General features: G+C 35.2%; 1 protein-coding gene across 3 annotated transcripts in view; it reads right to left on the reverse strand.

Annotated features, from left to right (window-relative positions):
* Positions 1 to 15,103, reverse strand: part of LOC142336253 (uncharacterized) — a 372,851-nt gene that overhangs the window by 256,894 nt on the left and 100,854 nt on the right. The gene's annotated exons all lie outside the window — the stretch shown is intronic.

The following is a 15,103-nucleotide window of genomic DNA, read 5'->3' on the forward strand; positions in this document are numbered from 1 at the left end:
TATTAGAGAAAATTGTTCTTAAGTTATTGATGCCGTTTCAGATCCGCCATTTCTGATATGTGTTGTGTGATGTTGTGTGCGGTGTTTGAGTCGGTTGCGCTTGGTCCCTTTTGTTGTTATTTTTTCTATCTATTTTTTCTGGATTTTTAGGAGGAACCACTCTACCGTGACTGAATGCACACAGAGTTTTGTTTTTTTTTGTTCCATTGTCTGTTCTTTTGGTGACTGGTCGTTTGGATTAGTTGAAAACTTGTATATCGTTTTAAACATTTTGTTCGCTAAATTTTTGTTTTTTTTTCGGCACGTTGCTATCTTTTTCACCTCATATTTTAAAGTTTGGATTTCTTGTTCCCATTGTTCTTTCTACCGTTCCAATTCCAGTGTGGAGAAATGGTTTTATGAGTTCGGAATCCATCAGGTTTTTGTTTAGAAATTATTGCTATATTTTGCATTCAAAACTTCCAGCGGAATCGGTTTCGATGACATATGGGTATTTGTTGTCTTTATTAATATCATTTATGAAGTTTATCTTGCAATTGGCACCGACATTATTGGTTATTTCGTTGTTTGTCCATTTAGAGTACCCATTCACTCAGACTAATAATAGTACTTACTTTATTTGATATTCTTGGTTAACTGTAGGTACATTTTTTCGCTTTCGGTTTTTCGACGCATTCTATTTTCGGTTTTGGGAATTTTGGTTGTTGAGTTTTTACCTATCCTAAACATATTAACAATTGGTAATGGTCTCTGATGCCATGTTCGGCCAGTATGCCAATTTCCCGTATGTCTTCATTTTTGCTTGTCCCGTACGTGTAAACGTCTGAGAACCGATAGGAACCCTCTTCGTCGTCTTTTTGTATAAATTGATTAGCATGTGCTATCTACACACACATAGTTTTGCCCAAACTGTGTTTCAGCTGTATATATCCTATTGGTAAGTTTTCTGATGGTCTGTCGAGGATAGATTGTCGGAGAGCCAAAGGTTCATTGAAAGTCTTCTCGATAAAAACCATTTAAAAACCATTGAGAAAATGTCACAAATTATTACAATTAATGTGATTTGGATTTATACACATTTGTCAATTCCTTGGATCGTGTCAGATTATCTGGACTGGAAAGCCGTGCATTTAAATCTTAGATCACTTCACCATTTTGACGCTTCCTATCTATGCTGCGCTATTATGAGAATCATTTCTTCGCTTTTCCCGTATGATTTATGTTTCCAGTGAAATATGCCTAAAGTACTGGTTGACTGTTGTCGCAAGTGGTTTTGATAGTTCTGAGGCGCGTGTTTTATGGTACAATACTGGAGCAAGTTGAAATTCGCTGTTATGAAAATTTGGAATTTTTCTTTTTACATTTTTCTGTTTTGGCGGTCTTGTTGTATGTTGTCGGTTTCTATAAAGTGTATTTAAGCAGATTTGCTCGAGTTGGTTTAGTGCAGAAAGCTATTATTGAATGACCAGTTCAGTGGCTGCTCTCCTACACAAGTTATGTATTTTGTTATTAATTGCTTGTCTCAAACATTCATGCTCGAGGTTGGCACGCTGGTGTTGTTTGAAAGAGGGTGAGTATTCCAATTTCTTGCGTTATAAGTGGTTCAGAAAATTGTTCATCTTAAACATTGTAGTCTGAGATCTTAGTTTGAGAACATCTTAGTCTGAGATATTGACGACAATTTTTTTGGGGATAAAGTTTTTTTGCGACAATGTGCCTCCGAGTACTAACGTTCTAGCGCAACCAGCCATTTCGCTTTTCAGTGGCCGTAGTGAGTTAAAAAAACAGTGTTATGTTGGGTTTACTTTTAGATGCCAGATGCCTCTTGTTCCCACTCCCTTGTTTTTGGTTGACTTTTCGGACAGTTTTCCCAAAGTTTTTGTTTAAATGATAGTTTTGGGGTGATTTTACCTAGATATTGGATTGATCTGCTAAATGAACCCAGTTCTTCAAATTTTCCTTTTATCTCTAATCCAAATATTGCGTCTGCTGCTTCAGTTTTGGGTCCAACTCCAAAATCATAGGAGTTTCATGTTAACCAATTGATGATTCGCATGAAAAACTTTGTTTTCTCGTCTGATGTTCTGTATCCAACTTTTTCTAGATTTGTCATAATTTCCCCACATTTTCCCGGGCCGAGGAATTTGGCCAAAATTATGTAAGATCAGCGGCAACTAGCGTTGACCAGTCGGAAAATTCACCGCAATTTTCTTACATAATTTTGCGTTGAATGCGTTGAATTTAAAGACAAAATTTCAACGCATTCAGCGCAAAATTATGTAAGAAATGGCGGTGAATTTTCCAACTTGTCAACGCTAGTTGCCGCTGATCTTACATATTTTGTGTTGAAATTTAGCGTAGATCTTACATATTTAGCGTTGAATTTAGCGTAGATCTGACATATTTTTGCGTTGAATTTAGCGTTGATCTTACAAAAAATCAACGCGTAGAACTCTGGGTATGGGACTCGAACCACTGACCTCCTGTTTACTTGTCGCCTACTCTACCATTGCGCCACCGTACCTTGGTTGCCTTAAGAGCCGCAATCCTTATAAAACGTAGATCTTACATATTTTGCGTTGAATTTAGCGTAGATCTTACATATTTTGCGTTGATTTTAGCGTAGACCTTACATATTTTGCATTGAATTTAGCTTAGAACTTGCAAATATTTCGTTGAATTTAGCCTAGCTCTTACATATTTTTCGTTGAATTTAGCCGAGATCTTACATAATTTCAGCGTATTCAACACATTTATCATGTGAGAAGTACTGGGAAAATTTAAAAAATTTTGAAAAAATTTGAATTCCTAAAATGGTCTGAAAAGGTTTTCGCACCGTAAGAGAGTAAATGGTTATTTCTTGCTGACTTCATTATTCTCAATTTTGCAGTATAGGGGTCAGAACAGTAAAAAAATAATTTTTTGAAAAAAAACTTGAAAAGTTTGAAATCTTCAAATGGTCTGAATTGGATTTTGCACTATAAAAGAGCACTAAAAGAAGATTTTTTCTGACTTTTTGTTACTCACCTTTGGACTATAGGGTTCGAAATAGTGAAAAAATTAATCTTTCGAAAAAAAAACTTGAAAAAGTTTTGAAATCGTAAATTACTCTGAAACGGATTTTGCACTATAAAAGAGCACTAAAATGTGATTTGTCTCACCTGTGCAGTATAGGGTCGAAACAGTTAAAAAATTTTTGGCAATGAATTTTTGGAAAAACGTTGAAGATTGGCAATGAACGCGTTGAATTTACGTAAGATCTACGCTAAATTCAACGCTAAATATGTAAGATCAACTCTAAAATTCAAGGCTAAAAATGTAAGATCTAAGCCAAAATTCAACGCAAAATTATGTAAGATTGGCGTTGAATGCGTAGAATTTATGTAAGATCTAGGCTAAAGTCAACGCTAAATATGTAAGATCTACGCTAAAATTCAACGCTAAAAATGTAAAATCTACACCAAAATTCAACGCAAAATTATGTAAGATTGGCGTTGAATGCGTTGAATTTATGTAAGATCTACGCTAAATTCAACGCTAATTTTGTAAGATCTACGCTAAAATTCAACGCTAAATATGTAAGATCTACGCCAAATTTTAACGCAAAATATGTAAGATTGACGTTGAATGCGTTGAATTTATGTAAGATCTATGCTAAATTCAACGCTAAATATGTAAGATCTACGCTAAAATTCAACGCTGAATATGTAAGATCTACGCCAAATTTTAACGCACAATATGTAAGATTGGCTTTGAATGCGTTGAATTTATGTAAGATCTACGCTAAATTCAACGCTAAATATGTAAGATCTACGCTAAAATTCAACGCTAAATATGTAAGATCTACACCAAAATTCAACGCAAAATTATGTAAGATTGGCGTTGAATGCGTTGAATTTATGTAAGATCTACGCTAAACTCAACGCTAAATTTGTAAGATCTACGCTAAAATTCAACGCGAAATATGTAAGATCTACGCCAAATTTTAACGCAAATCATGTAAGATTGGCGTTGAATGCGTTGAATTTATGTAAGATCTACGCTAAATTCAACGCTAAATATGTAATATCTACGCCAAAATTCAACGCAAAATTATGTGAGATTGGCGTTGAATGCGTTGAATTTATGTAAGATCTACGCCAAATTCAACGCTAAATATGTAAGATCTACGCTAAAATTCAACTCTAAATATGTAAGATATACGCCAAATTTCAACACAAAATATGTAAGATTGGCGTTGAATGCGTTGAATTTATGTAAGATCTACGCTAAATTCAACGCTAAATATGTAAGATTTACGCTAAATTTTAACGCTAAATATGTAAGATCTACGCCAAAATTCAACGCAAAATTATGTAAGATTGGCGTTGAATGCGTTGAATTTATATAAGATCTACGGGCCAGTAACAGAGGGGGGCAAAAACACAGGCGGAACAACGACCAAAGAATTCTAGAAAGAATTAATCGCTGGAACAGCGGAGACTTTGGAGGGCTATGGAACGAAGCTTGCTCTTTGAAACAATCAAAACGATCAAACGATACAAACTCCGAAGAGATTATCAAACGTGCAAAAAATTTATGTTTCCAGGGCCAATATGGCAGAGCAGCAAAAGTTTTGGCTTCTGATGGTTTTGCACCAGTCAACAAGGCAACTCTCGATAGTTTGAAAAAATTGCATCCCCCTGAAGAAAAGCCTATTGTAGTCCAAAATTTTTCATCACAAGCCTATTAATTCAGTGAGGAAAATGTTTCGGAACAGATGAACTCGTTTTCAAGATTTACAGCAGCTGGTCCTTCAAAAATGTTTCCCGAACATCTTTTGCATGCTGTACAGTGTACCGCTTCAGATCAGTCACAAGTCACCTTGAGAGTACTGACTAAGCTTGTAAACATAAGCTGCCGTGGGGAACTTCACGAATTCGTTTCACAAGCTCTATGTAGTGCCTCTTTATCAGCCTTGCTGAAAAAGAAAGGCGGTATTCGCCCTATTGCACTCGGAGATGTCTTGAGAAGGCCAAAAGCTAATTTTTTAGCCAAGGAAGCAAATTTAGAAGCAAAGGAACTTTTCCAGAGCCTGCAATTGGGTGTGGGAGTGAAGGGAGGAGTGGAAGCCGTCATACATTCGACTAAGACTTCGTATGAAAAAATACTCACTTCGTCCAGTTCCTCGGGTATTTTGCAAAATGACTTTTGCAATGCATTCAATTCGATAAAACGCAGTGAAATGCTGAAAGCCGTTGCAAATTCATTGCCAGGCATTGCTGCTTTTACCAATTCCTGTTATTCACAACACAGCCAATTATTCTATGACAAATTTGTTGTTAGCAGTGAAAGCGGTATCCAACAAGGCGACTCATTAGGCCCTTTGCTTTTCTCTCTGACGCTCTGGCCCATTATAATGAAAATTCAGGAAACTGCGCCAGAGCTTCAACAACATTCCTGGTATCTAGATGACGGTGTCTTGGTGGGCTCAGAGGACAATCTCATTAGATCTTGGGATCTTCTATGCCAGCTCGGACCTGATCGAGGCCTCCACATCAGGGTCAATAAGTGCGAACTGTGGTCCACGGTAGATTTACACAGACTGGATATAAGAATAAAACGAAATGATATTTCGGGCCTTGAGGTTCTTGGAGCTGCATTAGGAACCCTAGAGTTTGTCTGCATGAAACTTAACGAAAGGATAGGGAAAATAGGGGTACTTTTCGGAAAGTTGGACTATCTTGATGACCCTCAGTGCGCCCTAGGTATCCTACCCCACTGTATTGGGTCCCCCAAAATGGTGTATTCTTTGCGTTGTCAAACGCCCACAGGTCCAGTTATTAAATCCCTAAAAGAATTTGATGCCCAACAGCGCGAAAAACTTGAGAGTATCCTTGGAACTGTTCTTCCAGAAGAATCCTGGACTCAAGCAACCCTGCTCATAACCCTTTCAGGTTTGGGTGTTCACCAATGCCAAGACCAGTATAAAGCATCCTACGTTGGTTCTGTTCTCTCCTCTGAAGATCTTGTTTCAAAAATAACCGTTGAAAGCCCAAAAAACTGCCAAGTTTTTCAGGATCTTTATTCCAGTATAGCACACCTGGACATTTCAAACCTCTCACAAAAGACGATTCAGCATTCTCTTGATAATGAAAAATTTCATGTTCTCAAAGAGAATCTAACTTGTGAGAGAGAATCCGCCCGACTTCTCTCATTGTCTGTTCGACATGCTGGAGCTTGGTTGTCTGCTCCCCCCATTCCAGCTCCTGGGCTTCATATGGCACCAAATGAGTTTAGAATTAGTGCAAAGTACAGGTTGGGTGTCCCTGTCTACGACGCCGAAAGGAAGTGCCCGTTTTGTAAAGCAGGAGTTCTTGACATCTATGGGGATCATGCCATTGCGTGTCACGGTCGAGGAGACGAAATTGCAAGACATGACCGTATTCGAGATAAATTAGTGTCTGCTTGCTCATCTGCGAATCTCTCACCAGTAGTGGAAAAAAAGAAGCTAATTCCAGAGAGCCAGTCACGCCCTGGAGACATCTTTGTCCCGACTTGGAAAGCGGGGAAACCTGCTGCATTTGATGTAACTGTTACTTCGTCGCTGCAATCCAACTCTCTCACTAATGCGGCTACAAAGGCAGGATACGCACTTGATGCAGCAGATGAAAGAAAATATTGTCTCCACGACAATAACTGCGCATCACATTGGGAATCACATTTGTTCCCCTTGCAATTGAAGTCCTTGGCGGGATATCGGCAACCTTCAAGAAAACACTCAAGCGGTTGGCTGTGTTAATTGACAATCGTTCCTTCCAAGCGCAGGGGTTGTCTGTAGCTTTTGTAAACTAATGCAATCCTTGTCAATCACCGCTATTCGGGGATCAGCCGAAATGTTGCTGGCACGGGCTCCCTAGTAGACTATTTCGCTTTTTGGGTGCTCGACTGCTCGGAGGGGAGATGGTTGATCCAGTACTGTTGCAATAATTGTCGACAGATATTATCAAGGGGTCTGCCTCAATGATTTTGATACGCTCTTTTTGGCCAGATTTAACAAATTCAGAATCAGAAGAGTCGAAATTGGTCCTTTAATAAGTCGCCAAAACGATTGCAACAAACGGGAGACTTATCAATGTGCAGTTCTAGTATTTTTATTCTTACCTGACCAAAGTGGGGAGAATAAAAACATACATTTTACATGTGAAAAATAAAAAAATGCCGACGAAATGAGATTCATAAACTGTTGATCTGTTGTATTGACAACCACCGTTTTGTTAACCAAGTTAATTTTTATAATCTTGCATTTTATCCTTTTGTTATCAGTTTTGTTGAATTCATACTCTTGTAACAGAGAAACCATATCTTAATTGTGGTCACAATTATTTGGCTGATTTGTCTTGGCCTCTTTTTGTCTTTTGATTCATAATCTGAGGTGCTTTCTCTCTCGTAATTGCGTTCTTCCGTCGCTTCTACTCGGCTCACTTTTTGTCGCTTGTAATATTTCTTCCATTGTTTGTTTTCATTTTTGGTGCTCCTCAAACCTTCTGAGATTGTGTTAATGATTTTTTTCTTTTGTAGATCTTTTTTCGCTATTTATATATTTTTTTGGACTGAATACTTTTGTACGCAATTGCAGTGGTGCTCGCCTTTCTTGTTTTCTAGTTTCGAGAATATTGCTATTGGTTCTGCTCCTTTTTTGAGAACTAATTTTTGACTTTTATTGTTGTCCTGGTTGTTTTCGAAAGTCTGCGGTATTCGTCGAAAGTTGTAGTCATTTTTGTTTACTATCTGTTTGGGTTTATACTTTCAGTCTGGTTAGGAACATTGCCTGTATCAAAATTTTCACGGCTTCCTGTTCTCTTTCTTTTTTCAGCCAGTTTGTTCATGGCTGTTTTCAGCTTGCTGGTAATAGACTGTTTTTTGGTCCCAGCCTTTCCCAGTTCGTTAGAGCGTGTTTCTTTCCATTTGCCATTTGTTTGCGAATTTTTTTCCGTTCTCTACCAGGAAATCAGGATTCCAGTATTTTGGTAGTTGATAGACATCCCACAAAAAAAATGGTTGGAAAGTTACTTTCAATTTACTTTTTCTCGTCCGCATCTGAATTGGGGGATAAATCAGTGCTTAGATCTGTTTCGCGTAGACAATGCAACCCAGGTTTTCACCTCTGCGACCTTGAACAGCTTTGCTACGATCAAGGACCTCGAAACCACATCCTCTGATCATAATCAACTTTACCCAAAAATATTGCGTTTTGGTTACTTTTAATTGTCATATATGTGCTATTATATGATGTATTCATCAAGAATACAACTTAAGTTTAAAAAGTTACTGATTCTCAAAGCTGCGAAAAGAAATTTTATTCAGAAAAAAAATGTTATTTGTTAGAAATTGCATGCGTTTTAGTAGCCACATACGGTGAGGATTTTACTAAAAATGCAGCCGCCTGCAAATATTCGTGCTTCTTATGAGCAAATTGTTTCTCATATTTTCATCTATTATCGGATTATATAGTTTTGTGTCTTATGACCATGTAATTTGACAATAACTGTAAGAAAAAAATTTTAAATTTGCACAACCAGGTTTTCTTGGAGAACAATAAATTTGGTCGCTTTTTGGTTAATTTTACGATCGTGCCCAACCCATAACTGTCACATAACTCCAGCCTCTTAACGAAAGAATAGTAACAGAAGAAAAGCTGATCTGCTGAACGTGATGAATGAATGCTTCGAATTTTGGAAAGATGCAAGAGCATTCCTAAATGATCGTTCCCATTCAAACATAAATCAGAAAGTTCTGAAATATCAGACGGTGTCATACAACTGTACCATCAGTTCACCGTTGTTTTTTTGTTCCGATCCACTTTAGTGGGGGAGGAACTATATACTCAACTGGGTTTTTTTGTTCAGACAATTTTTGCCGATCGATATATTCATCGTAGAAAGTTGTGAGTAGTATAATTAGAAAGCCCATCCAGCGTAGCATATGGAATTGAAAAGATTTTTTCAATTTTCGCTTTTCGAATGGAGTTATCGAGGTTTAAAATTTTGTGAATATTAGACGTAATTCAGCTGTTTTTTTTCACATTTTCGGTATATGTTAAAATTGTTAACTGTAGTGTTATTGATTTTATCTCTAAAGATAGAGGAGGTTTGCTCAAATATTCGATTCGAGCTTTTTGACTACAATTTTAGCTAAGTTTATCAAAATTCAGACTGTTATTGTCAAAAACGCATTTTTAGCCCAGTTGCCTTAAATTTGCTGGAAGTAGACAACTTAAAATTGCGCCATATTCTTCTTACGCCTGAAAAAGAGCTAGTTGTACTCCAGCTGGCTTTGAGAGTCTTCTGAAATTATAATTTTGCCTAATTGTTGCAAGTTTAAACTTGATAATTATACAAAATGCATAATTTATTTTTGACAACGTGAAAAATTTTGTTTAAAATGATCTCTTTCGCAATTATTTGAACAATTGAGTGTTTTTTGTTAAACGCATGGCAATATCTGGGCTGTTCTTGATCTCACCATGGTTCCCTACGATAATTTTTTTAAGATTTTAATAGTGCCCGACCTTTGTTCAAAAAATTTCCGCTATGTATTGATTTTTATGTAAATTACTGAAAAGAATTACAAACCAGGGCTCAATTAATAACAGAAACTATTTACAACAAATGATGCCCACCAAGTTTATATCTTGTTTCCCGAAATAAGCTCATAGTTTTTATTGCTCTGACCTTTTGTAAAAGTTTTTATTACTAAGCGTTTTTTTTTTAATTTTTGAGCATAATTGCATATTTTATTAGTTCATTTTGTTAACTTTAGTTTCAAAAAAAGTTTCCGAAATTTAAATGCTATTCAATTTTTGGGTTTTCTTTTGTTGTCATGTCTACGTAGTTCTTTCATAATGAAGACTCGCTCATGTTAAATTGAGGAAAAATGATGATTTATAGTTCTTGCAAGTAATATCTTATAATTATAGTGTGTTGAACAGTGATTTGTTGTAAAATTGTTTCAAATTGTGGCTGCTTTTTGTTTTTGTCATTATTTGTGTAGTTGTAATTTAGTCTCATTTTTAACCGGCCTAATTGGCCTCCGAAAATGATTTCCGTTATGCTTTTAAAAATAATTGTTTTCGAAAAACATAGTTGGGTTTTTAAGCTTCGTAATTTTTTAAATAGTTTTTCGGCCGATTTGTAGCTCAGTCTTTCTAATCACAGGTCACAACCCGTTTTCATTGAGCTATAATTTAATCTTTATAACAGTTTTAGTTTCAAACATTTGTCTCCCGGCTTTGTTACTATTGTTACTACGAGGTTTCGAAAAACGTTTAAAAGTTTTGTATATTTGTACATTTTAAAAGATTTTTTTTCTTTTTTATTTTATGGCAATAATCACAGGTCCCATGGGCTTTGAAATTTTGCGCAATTGAACATTGGATAAAGGTAGCTCTCAATTGCTTCCTATGGAGATATAAATGGTCATTTTAGTGATATCAGTTGAAATCTAACGACATTAATAGCTGTGAAATTATTTGTTTTCTAATATGGAAACGTGTTTTTGAACTTCGCACTTCTTTGCTCTTTCTTGTCGACCTGTTAACCAGTCGCATTGAGGACAGGTCCCATGTCTTTTCGTATGAATTATAGGTTAAATTGTTTTGTTTAGATTTCATCTGATGCGTGTTTGATTTTGTTGTGGTTTTTTATATCATAGACATCAAGTTTTGGTCGTAAAAAATGTTTGTTGTTTGACTTTTGTTGTTTTCCTTTCTAGTAATCCTATTATCAACAACTTTCATCGGCCGTCTAGCTTGGCCCTATTCATTCCATTAGGTTTTTTTGAACGATATGTATGTTTTGAAAGCTTTCTATCTCTTCATCATTTGGTAGCCAATTAAGTCAAGAATGTGGATGAGCTGGGTCGGAGCATTACGTGCGTACGCACATTACAGAGCCTCCTTGTTTAAATTCGAGTCAAACCAACATTAACGTAGTTAGTGAGAATTGAATGGCGGTGACTGCCTTGACTTTCTTTGTAAAAGAGCGTCGTTTAAAAGAGCGTCGTCTTGACTTTTCTTTGTAAAAGAGCGTCGTTGATACTTCTTCAAAAAAGTGTTTGTAAAAAAAATCTACAGTATGGGGGAATTTTAATGCAAAACAGGAACCAGGTTTCAAATGAACGCAGGGAAAAAGCTCAGAACAGTTTTCAAAAATTTCAAAATTAAATTACAAAGGATTTGAGTAACTTTTAATTTGTTACGTTGATTCATTGCCATCACCTCCATAGTTATAGAAAATTCTGCAACGCTTCTGAGCTCAAACCTGATAATCGCATAGTTGATTGAATTCCTGTTCTCTCCAGGAACGGACTGGTCTGCTCTGCGATTGTCTTATGATGCTCCCTCTACTATTAGTTTTAGTCTAATTAAACATTAAACTGAACTATTAGTTGTAGTTCATCAGGGAATAGAAGATTTTTCCCATTAGGATGATAGAATATTTTTGCCGTCATCAATTGCAGTAATCAATTAATACTGTGATAGAGGTTACCATTGAAGCAACAGTCAATTCAGACAGTCAATGACTTCACTCCGAACTGAAAAAAATCGAGTGTAATTTAGGCTTGTGAGAGAGAGAGAGAGTGTGTGTCGTTTACTAGTTTGGGATTCGCTTAATGACATAAAAGCGAAGAAAAAACAGAGTAATCGAACGCGTGTGTAAGACAGAGTAATCAACACTCCCGTATGAAACCACATAAGGAGCATTTCCTGGACTGTCATGACTGGTGGATTCTAAAAATAGCTTTATCTCGAACGACAGAAAATATCATGGACCTTAGAAATTCATAAGCCGAAAAATTACCACTGAGGTTGCCTTCTGATCAAGCAACAGAAGAACCTATAAAAAAAATTTTTTAAAAAAAACTAAATTATTTTTTTTCTTATTCCTGATCATTTATATATATATATATATACCTGTTCAGATAATATAGGCGTAAAATGAGGTCCTTTCAAAAAAGGATAACCCAAAACAAAATGAAACACTTCAATCAAAATTGACAGCTCGGGCAGATGTTTCTTTGAAAAAAATATTACGGAATCACTACTATGCTCTACTTAAAACATCGAATTTAACAATCTTAAGATATTGCAATAAAAACAAACTGAAATTTACTTAGAATGAAAAAAAATTCAGTCGCAAAAGAAATCACTTTTAAGATGTCAAAGGAAACGAAAATGCTTGATTTTTTGCACATGTAACTCATAAAAAAGCAATTGAAAATTCTACGGGATAGCAGCGTATTTTTGAAGCATTTATTAAATTTTTTACATACAAAATGAGATGCTTTGAAATTGCGCATCGAAAAAACAACAGAATCAAAAATTTCAATCAAAAACGTCAATAAAAATTGAAAGCTTGGACAGATGTTTCTTTGGAAAAAATTATTACGGAATCAGTACTATGTTCTACTTAAAGCATCGAAATTACCAACCTTGAGATGTTTCAATAAAAACAAACTGAAGGTTACTTAGAGTGAAAAAAAATCCCTTGCGAAAGAAATAATTTTTAAGGTGTCAAAAGAAAAAAAAGTCTTGTTTTTTGGTACATATGATTCATAAAAGAGCAATTGGATATTCTACGCGGAAATCAGCGCATTTTTCACGCATTTATTAATTTTTTTACATACAAAATGAGATGCTTTGAAATTACGCATAAAAAGAGATTTTTTTTCTGAAGACCTAATTTTCATTTTAGGCTTTTGAAGCCGTCGGTTCTTGAATTCATTATAACCGTTGGACTCAAATACAAATTGATTGGAAAAACTGAATGGTTTTGAAAATTTAACTTTCTATCCTATCAACATCTATATGTATGTTGGCTCAGTTTAGCTCCTGCAGTTCAATGATACAAAAAATAAATCGGAACACAGGGGCTATTGAGTACAGTATAGATTTCTAAAATTAGCTTCTATTTAAATTTTAATGTGAAAGAGAAATTTTTGAAATTTAAAAGAAAAGAAACCACAAAAATTACATATAAACACGGGTTTTTAAAGAAATCATTGAAAAAAGGAAATTTGTTCATGAAAACAACAATTTTGTCGCGTGCAAATCAATAAAAAATGCAGTAAGTTTTAATCCAAAATAGATTTAAAAAAATGATATTTTTGAAATATTTTTTGATCGCAAACTTAGGAAATCAGAGTCACTGAAAACTGGTCAGCGAGCCAAAACAATTAACAATGATCCAAAAATTTTCTTGTTTCATCGGAAATAATTACAAAAAAAGATGCAACAAAGTACACATAAGTCAAAAGCGACGAATAAAATTGAATCAATTTAAGACTACTCATTGCAATTTTTGCAATTTTTGCGTCAATAAATCAGAAACTGCTGTTTTTGTTCATTCTTCAAAGCCGATCAAAATTTCACAGGAAAAAGGTTTGCTGAAAAAGTGAAAAAATGGGATAAGCAATGATTTTGAATTAAATTCGTTTCAAGAAAAATTGATCTCAAAATTTTTGAATTTCAAAACGAGAGTATTTAGATACGTTTAGCATCGAATTCTGCATTCCGTTTCATTTTTGCACTTTTGCGTTCTTTTTTGTGTTTTATGTTTTCTTTTGCTTTTGGTTTTTCATTTATGGTTTCGCATTTATGGTTTCTTCGATCCTGGAAAAACCAAACATATCTTGCAAAAATCTAAGAGATGGAAAAGAATTCAGCGTTTGTTTCAATTACCTTCTCATATCACGAAGAACATAAACTAGCGTTTGTTTCAGGATGGAAAAAATTTTATTGAAAAAAATTTTCCGCCTCAATGAATACACAGGTGAAACCAAATATCGTGTTTTCCAGTAATTATGCATTTAAATGTTCCACCATTGCCATTGCTCAGATCTTCGAAAAAAAATTCTAAAGCGCACTTTTCAATTGAGAGTCCAATCGCTTTTGACGCTGACAATCGTTTTTATGAAGCATATCATTGAGGCAACATTGACATCTATTATACTCTTTTTCAAGAATGCAGTAAAAGTTTTGCATATTTCTCACAGGAGCTTAAATTAAATAACATCGAGAGAATTTTGAGAATCATACAGAATTTTCTTGTGTTCATTTACTAGTGGTCTATGAAAACTAGTGCAAACAAAATAGAACTGTTTTGTATATTGCAGTTGTTTTCCAGTGCAATTAAAATACCTTGGATTGTTCTTTTTGGAAAACCGCCGTTCCTTCGTTTCATTTATCATAGTTTTTTTCGTTAATGGATTAAGGTACGTACGATGAATGAATAATTGATGACGCTTAATGACACTCAGAGATCGAAGTGTTGAATATTTTTTGAACCAATTTAAAGGATGCGATTATTATGAATGGTTAGTTACTCCAGGAGATCTGTGCACTGGCTTGACCCATTCTCAAATTAATTCTATTCCGCAGGCAATTGTTCCAAAAACATTGTACGGTTATATCACGGAACGGACTACAAATGTATATTTTCAGCAAAAAAAACATCATTGGTTTGATCGAAAATTTTCAACAACTGTCTTCACTAAACGGCAGATAATGCACGGAACTTTTATTCGAGTGCTGAAGTGTATTATTGTACAAGAGTGTTATTTGGCAGCAAAACGTGTTATTTTTTGGGAATATGTCACACACGTAGCAACTGTCTTGTTAGGCCCAATACAACGGTCTTGTTTATCCCTTTATAAAATGTGAAAAGTTATACAAACGAGTGTTTTTAATTTTTCCCTCCCCAAACAACAACTTTGTGCTATGCGAAAGGCTCATAATGAATCGTTTCTTACGTTTTTTTCCGTAAGTTTTAGTTTTTAGTTTTAGTTTTTGAATTACTTTTTACAGATTCCAAATAACCCTTTGTCGCAGACATGAACCTTGAATTATCCTATTTTAAGAACTTCTGTTACAAAATAAAAACCAGATCACTTTGTGATGACGTAAGAACGGCGTCTTATAAACAGGCAAATTATTTTCCCATCTTTTCTAAACAGAGCGACGCAGAGAGACATGATTGTTTATTGTGCTGACTAATAAATATTCCTTATCCCTAAAAAACAAAGGAAAACCATCAATAATTGCGCGTCTGAAAGGAGCGAAGCG

This window comes from Convolutriloba macropyga, chromosome 3, assembly GCF_964194025.1.
Source record: "Convolutriloba macropyga chromosome 3, txConMacr16.3, whole genome shotgun sequence".
Classification (NCBI taxonomy): Eukaryota; Metazoa; Xenacoelomorpha; order Acoela; family Convolutidae; genus Convolutriloba; species Convolutriloba macropyga.